Source organism: Lottia gigantea (genome assembly GCF_000327385.1).
Source record: "Lottia gigantea unplaced genomic scaffold LOTGIsca_48, whole genome shotgun sequence".
NCBI classification, from domain to species: domain Eukaryota; kingdom Metazoa; phylum Mollusca; class Gastropoda; family Lottiidae; genus Lottia; species Lottia gigantea.
In genome coordinates, this window is record NW_008709663.1 from 2,036,493 (window position 1) to 2,043,519 (window position 7,027).

At 34.2% G+C, this 7,027-nt stretch overlaps 1 protein-coding gene across 1 annotated transcript in view; it reads left to right on the forward strand.

The window, feature by feature from the left end:
- The window catches only part of LOTGIDRAFT_234258 (hypothetical protein), a gene marked incomplete at its 5' end in the record, with an annotated part of 6,948 nt that extends 6,832 nt beyond the window's left edge, over nt 1-116 (forward strand). Inside the window, one exon of the mRNA XM_009061478.1 lies at nt 1-116.
- Between the last annotated feature and the right edge of the window lie 6,911 nt (nt 117-7,027).

Genomic DNA, 7,027 nt, shown 5'->3' on the forward strand with positions numbered 1-7,027 from the left:
GTCCTATATTTAATAAAAACCATTTTATATAGGGACCAGGTAATCCTTTTAAAGCATTAAAACATAGACTGGTATCACCCACTATCACTGGACCATTGACATGTTCAGCTGCTATCCGACACTTGGCTTCAGCTACTTCCCTCGGTTCAGCCTGATACTCTGGTAGATCTATATCTCTACTTTCTATCTGAAATATTTAAGTGATATGATATAATCAGGAGTATGGTCAGCATACAACTCTATCTGAACAACATGCAGCTTAATCCTTTCTAAACTAACAGCTGCTCAACTTTAGATCGAAATATCCTTAATAGTACAGTGGTGTAACCTATTTTCGTGGATATAAGGATTCAACACCGAATTTCGTCAAAGTTAAAAAAACGAAAAAAAATTTTTATGTCTTAGATGTTTCTACAAAATATTCTACAAAATAATTAAAATTGGTTTATTTCGATTTTCTTTATGAATCCTTCACTTTGACCCATATTTCATGAGCAACCAACTCGATAACGGCGGCAGAATGCGTCACCTATTTTCGTGTACAATGTTTGATCTATAAATTAGTCTTGAAAAACACGTTGTATGGATACCGGGTGCTATAATTAACTTCTCTTAGTATTTATCTTTAATATCAATTCATTATAACCAGTGACAATTCCTTCAAAGAACCACGATTTAAAAAAGAAATAGTGACTGACAAAATAAGATACGTAGCGTGATTTATTGCTAAAAGTCACTGAAACAACATAAGAATATGGTCCACTTTGTGTTCCATAGAAATTTTCTGACACAGAATCCGCTAGTTGATCACGTGACTTCATTCGTTGGAATATATTCTAGCAGACGACACTTGGAATTCCGATTACCGCTTGGGATTATAAGGAAATACGGCCAATAAAAAATGGTGACATTTGGTAATAACTTAAATCCGCCATTTTGTATTTGTCAAAGTATACATTAATACATTTTACCTTGCTTGAGACTACTGGATTCATTCTACTAGATGATATTGTAGAGAAAACCCATCTTTATCGAAACAAGCTAATGCGGAGGTCACGCAAGGTCGCTCATGTAAATTATTAATCCTTTCCGGAAATCCACGAATAATAGGTTTCCACGAAATTAGGTTACTTGACTGTAGTTATCTCCCTTGAGAGACCTTAAAGCGTCATATAACACAAAATTAATTCAAAAATCAGACCTAGACAGTCCTGAGAGGAGAGGTCTTGGTGATAGTGATAATGAGAAAGAAGATACTCTACCTTTATTGGGAAGGAGGGTCCTAATATCTGTCGAAATTCTTCAAGTTTTTTAGGGTTACCAGTCACTAGAATTAGGGGTCGAGTTGACGCCATTTTCAGTTGTTTGTACATATAGGTTTCACTCAACTTTTACTAAATTCACTCATATAATATGCTTTCACAGCTATGATAACAAATATAAAAAATAAAATGACCTAATGGTTGTGGACATATTGTTAAAAGATATCAACAACAGAAACGTCAATACTGGTGGACAGTGGCAGCATCAGCCTCCTGAGATGGGGTAGAAAATGGGGGCAGACTGACTTTTTGGGGGATGGGTTGGGATTCCAAATGTGGAAGTACCATAGGCACAAGCCGTCCATGGTCACAATGCCTTCAAATGCCTCGAAATTACATAGATACTTGTAAAAGCTTCTTGCAAGTTGTAACATGTGTGAAAACGTATAAAATCTGGTGTTTTTTTTTTTAATTTCTTAGAAATGAAATGAATGGAGTTTTACGTCCTACTTTTCTGTTTAATTTCTTAGAAATATTTGAAGAAATAATGTCTACAAACCAATTCCACACAACAATCTTTACAGACGAGAAACTTGTCTTGGTTTAAATCTATAAAATATGTATTTGGTCTTGGCAACCTGGCTTTGTTTTGTAAACAGAAATCGGAAGTAGAGGATGTTGAAGGGGGCGTAACTCTTGATAAGATTCAGACTACATCTATAAATGTTTTGAAGGTAGCGTAACTAAAAATGAGTAATCCCACTACCAGTGGCTCAACTACCATCTGAAGTCCACGGACCAGTGGCGGCTACAGACTTCCTAGACTGGGGGTACAATAGGGGACAGACTGACTAAATGGAGGGACAACTCTCGAGGCTGTATTCAAAATGCAGCAACTATATGGACCGGTCAAAATCGCAAAGCTCTTATTAAAAACTAATTAACATAACATGTCATATTCTGTATTAGTTCTCTCTTTATATCGAATGCCTTATTACAGCAGTGGCGTGTCTAGGAAACATTAGTTGAGGGGGGGGGGGGGGGGGGGGGGGTAGGTGCCACAAGATTTTCCAGTGGGGGGGGAGGGAGGATACTCCACTGTTTGTAGGATGTACCTTTAAAGGGACCGTTCGTACATAAGATCGACTAAAAAACTGGATTTTTCTGAGCGAAGGTAATCAGTAAAACTGCTAACAACTCACCATCGGAATTTAAATTCATGTTTGTCCAGAATTATCCGCGTTCGAAAGTTAAAATGACGACTCATCTATTCTTGCGACTCTGTCGTATATAGAAAAGACATCTATAGAAATAGAAAGTAAAATTCTGCTCCTTTAATGTACCAAGTTAAAAAGAAGTCCCTTGTGCTTGATAGATTTATGTAGTTGGTCAACTTCTGTCGAACAATAAGGAACTGCTAGATCCCAGATAAACGAGCCAGGGGATATTTATGGTATATAATGGTTAATTGTTTTGTTTAACGGTAGCTGAGAGAATGGTCTATAAACTATAATCTCTATGACTATAAGCTGGTTAAGAAAATATCTAGACTACTGTAGGCTACCCCATTAAGTTTTAAGGTTAATATTAAAAAAATCATTAAACAAGAATGCTATTATATATACGTAAATGATAATTATCAAAAAATATTCATTCAATGACTCATTTTAAATACCGAATAAATATTATTAACTATGTGGACTCTCTGAAAGGGGTGTCGAGTTGACAAACCTAAATACCTTATACACAATATTAGCTATGTGAACTCTCTGAAAGGGTTTCCGAGTTGACAAACTTAAATACCAAATAAACATTATTAGCTATGTAGACTCTCTAAAAGGGATGCTGAGTTGACAAACCTAAATACCAAATAAACATTATTAGCTATGTGAACTCTCTGATAGGATTTCCGAGTTGACAAACCTAAATACCAAACAAGCAATATTAACTATGTGAACTCTCTGAACGGGTTTCCGAGTTGACAAACCTAAATATCAAATAAACAATATTAGCTATGTGAACTCTCTGAAAGGATTTCTGAGTTGACAAACCTAAATACCGAATAAACAATATTAGCTATGTGAACTCTCTGAAAGGGATTCTGAGTTGACAAACCTAAATATCAAATAAACAATATAAGCTATGTGGACTCTCTGATAGGGTTTCCGAGTTGACAAACTTAAATACCAAATAAACAATATTAACTATGTGGACTCTCTGATAGGGTTTCCGAGTTGCCAAACCTAGACACCAAACAAGCAATATTAACTATGTGGACTCTCTGAAAGGGTTTCCGAGTTGACAAACTTAAATACCACATAAACATTATAAGCTATGTGAACTCGCAAAGAGTGTGCTGAGTTGACCAAATAAAACTATATGCATGAAAATACTCATTATGTATGGACCTAACCAATAAACACAAATTTACAGTAAACGACTCTTGAGTTTGAACACAACCTTTCAACAATTTACATCATTATTATAATCCTTACCCCTAAATGGCATGTATAAACTGTATTTCAAAAATGTCAAAGAGGGAGTTGATTTTGGGTTCATGAATATATGTAAAAAGTCTTCAGAAGTACTAGAAATGTACAAATATCGCATAATTTCCTTTAAAGATATCTCAAACTAGGAATTTCACTTTCTTTTTCTATATATGTCTTTTCTATATATGGCAGAGTCTCAAGAAATGGCGAGTCGTCATTTTAACATTCAAATGCGCATAATTCTGGGCAAACATGGATTTGAAGGCTCAAATTTCGATGATGAACTGTGAACACTATACTGATTAGCTTAGAATTCCTACTAAGGTATGATTGGTTAAAAAAGAAATGACGGGAACTGTCCCTTTAAATCACCCGCAGGAATATGTTATGTCGTACATTGATAACGGGAAATGTTTTTAGTTATTGCTGAAATGGTAGATGGATAATCTAATCGTTTTTTAACTGAATAGCTTTTATAAAACCTAGTAACCTAGTCACTTTGAAAGTGACTCATTGTGTTCTCCATTTAAATTTTTATCTAATGAAATGTAATTTAATAAATTCTTCAATCAAATTTTTTACTGAGTCAAAATGTAAAACTACGCACTTACTCAGAAAAATTCAAATTTAGTCAAGGAATCGTGAAGAATTTGCAGGATGGTTGAACTGTTATATTCTACTGTTCTATGTTAATACCAGACTATCCTGGCTTGGCAGAAATATTCTGGAATTTTCTTCATCTCCATGGAATTCATTTCATCACTGTGGAATACAATTACATAATTCATTTCGTCGTCATAGTATTTATTTCATCACCATGTAATCTATTAAAATAGTAATTTTGGACGTACACTTTCAATAATGCATTGGAGTTTTACGTCTACTTGTCTGCCCTGCAATTCACCTATTGGACGTCGTTGGAGTATATCTAGAAGATGCCTGGTGGAATACGGGGTGGGGGAAGCGAGAAGTCAGATGGCCTGAGGAGATGAATATTTGGCATTTAGGGGTTGATTTTCAGTTCAAATTAAAACCTTTCACAGTCACACGACTGCGGGAGAGGGGGTGGGGGAACTATGACGTCCGACTTGTATGTCCCTGAGTAATATCAAAAAGACACTTTCGGATTAAGATATATCTGATATAATAACTGCCAAGTGGCATATTGTATTGTTATTATTCGGCGAGTAAAAATAAACCACTCTTAATCTCAAAGGTAGGTCTAATAGTCTAGAACTACAGGTAGCTTCTTTAACATATGCAGGTAATAGTCTCGAATACAAGGTACGACTATGTTATTTAGGAAATGTACAGGTAGGTCTAATAGTCTAGAACAACAAGTGCCATGTAAATAGACAAGCTATATAGATAGTCTAGAACTACAGGTGATTTACCTTTGAAGGTATACGATAAATGACAGGTAAGTAGACTAGAATTACAAGTACTGTAATAACCTCATAACCATATAGAGATGATAGTCTGGAACTCCAGGTTTTTTCTAACATTTTACATATACTCGGGTATGCAGATGTAGTAGACTAAATTTACAGGTAACATAATAATAGACTAGATCTACAGGTACTAATATATCACTGGCTGAATAGATCTACAGGTAAAAACATAAAGTTACGTCTATCAAGGTGAACTGAAGTGTGTTTTTATATCAGGGTTGTCAGCTATGATTTTTTCGGATATCAGAGAATCTGTGTACTGTCAGGATTAGTGGGAACTGCAACTGGATTATATTTTGTGTTTAGGATAAAGCTCACGATTTTATGATATCTGAAACACCATTCATAAGGAATTGGAGTAAAAATACAAAGTAATATGTAATGTTATATTAGTTAAGTGTAACGATTGTAGAGTTATTATAAATAGACTACACAAAAACAGTAACAGTATTCGTATTGGAATTAGAAGTTAAGAAAATGTGTTTCTATTCTATATAAGATTTGTGTAAAAATCTAAGAAGCCTATATAATAGTTAGTTGTATCACCAGTACATTTTAAAAAACAAAATTTCCGATACAAAATTGGAATTCAAGCATTACAAGCTATTTCAGCATTGGATTAAAATACTCCTTCGTGTTCCCTAACTATATGGATGAATATCAAACACGAAGGTATTTTTTTCTGAAGGGTTCAAGTTGGACTTAAAAAATGAAATAGGTAAGTAATATTTCTTTTTTAAATTTGAATAATTAACGATGTTAGGTATTCCCACTCCTTTACTTATGATGATAACAGGGTAAAACTTATTACATAATACTATAAATAGAAAGGCCTAAACAAAATATATGAAAATTTAAAGCCCATTTTTGAGAAGATGGTGACGGTTGGTTGTCCAAAACTTTGATATATTTTGTACTCAATGTCCGTGTTTTACTGAATATAAAATATTGTTAAAGCCACTATTGAGATATAACTCTGTCAATTATAACATTATTGATAATTGGCACTAGATGGAAAATGTAATTATTGTAAAAAGCACGCGTAATTTCTTATATAACCTAGATCGTGTTATATACTGGTATTATATTAGTACTGACTAACTACTGCTGCCAAATTAACTATTGTTCTTGATAACTTTCCATTTATTAGTGACTAAAACATTGGTAATATTTCAGTTCTACTGCCCATATACTAGTTGGCAATATAGCATAATATAGTTAGGTCTAAATTACACTGAAAAGTATAATTACCAATATGTTTAGGTGTCGAAGTGTTTCACGCTTCTGATTCTTTGTCTTTTGTGTTTCCTTATTTCGAAAGATTAGAAAGGACCTGCAATCTATTCATTTTAAACCAATTTTTTTTATAATGTTATGGCATACTTCTAGTTTGAAATTTCGTCAGAACCTCAGAAAACCTTCAATTCATTTCTTTTTATATCCTCTGTATGTAAAAACAATCTCAAGTTCAATTATGTGACAGGGGATAGTTATAGAAAACTTGAGGTACTTTTAGTAAATCATGTTGAATTATGGTCTATAAGACAGTCAGTAATGAGTTTTAAGATAATCTGATATTCGAGTGAGAAGTCATACGCAAGTTATAATTATACATATCAGGATGAGATTATAGCTACACTAATATACACTATATATATAGTCATATATTACTTGTAATATATCATGTTAATATAGATCGAGGCGTGGTGTCAGGGAGAGGTGCAGTGGTGGAGCCAGGTTGACATCCGAGGAGGAGCGAAATATCTGTGGTTGACCGAATTTCTAACCTAGGTATGGCCCTCTACAACCCCCCCCCCCCCCC